Raw genomic sequence first — 957 nt, forward strand, 5'->3', positions numbered from 1 at the left:
CAAAAAAAAGAAAGAAAAAAAAAAATCAAAAAGCAGCCAATTACAGAAGAGGACACGCTTATCAACGCTGCGCAGGGTGCTTTTATTTTTAGGGCGCCGAGACGTGTGACTATCTTAAGGGGGAGGGGCCAAGAATATGAGCACCTGCCCCCTCTACCCTCTGACATTAGGGCTGCCCCCCCCCCCCCCCCCCTAACCACCACCACCACCACACCCTACGCACTGCACCTTGGAGTAGTCTGGCTAAGAGGAAGTGAGGCACGCAGTGGCATATGCCTGTTTATAAACACACGAGGCTACGCTTCCTGAGAAGGCTACGGCGCGGTGTTGGTGAGTGATCGCTTCCCCTCGCTGGCCCTCTGAATGGTGGGTCTCTCAGTGTTCTAGAATGGCACGTCGCTTTTACTGTCGTCGGCGGCGATTGTGACATCAGCGTTAGAATGTTAATTTGAGGACATTCTAATCACATGCTCGTGACCTCACACCTTGAAGGGTTCGTTGCCCCGGAGCGCTTCTGAGTTCTGAGTGAAAGGCCTGCAGACTGTTATTTATGCTGCACATCAAAGGAGTAATTTATGGGGGTTGCAACCCTCCCAGTAAACAGGCTAAATAACCCCTCAATGATGATTAGAAAAATAATTTCATATAATTACATTACATTTACATTACAGGCATTTAGCAGAAGCATTTTGCACGTCCAGAGTGATGTATGACACATAATAAAGCAAGAGGAATACATATTCATAGATTTTCTCCCTAGAATTCACAAGAAATTATCACAGCAGTTCTTTTTAAAGAATTGTTTTAAAAATCTCTTTCTGATCTGTGGTGTTGGGGAGGCATTGACCTTGGGGGCTGTCTCTAATGGGAGTGTGTGGAAGAGTGTAAGCAGTTTGTTAAATATGACTGTGTAATTTTGTTTTGTCCTGGAAGTTAATATCTTCATTTTCACAACCG

The 957-nt window shown here is 45.4% G+C and overlaps 1 protein-coding gene across 1 annotated transcript in view; it reads left to right on the plus strand.

Moving 5' to 3' along the window:
• Window positions 1-203: 203 nt before the first annotated feature.
• The window catches only part of LOC133128146 (muscleblind-like protein 1), a 74,403-nt gene continuing 73,649 nt past the window's right edge, over window positions 204-957 (plus strand). Inside the window, exon 1 of the mRNA XM_061241456.1 lies at window positions 204-330. The gene's annotated coding sequence lies outside the window, so the exon portion shown is untranslated. The remainder of the gene's footprint in view (window positions 331-957) is intronic.

This window comes from Conger conger, chromosome 5 (assembly GCF_963514075.1).
Source record: "Conger conger chromosome 5, fConCon1.1, whole genome shotgun sequence".
Lineage (NCBI taxonomy): Eukaryota > Metazoa > Chordata > Actinopteri > Anguilliformes > Congridae > Conger > Conger conger.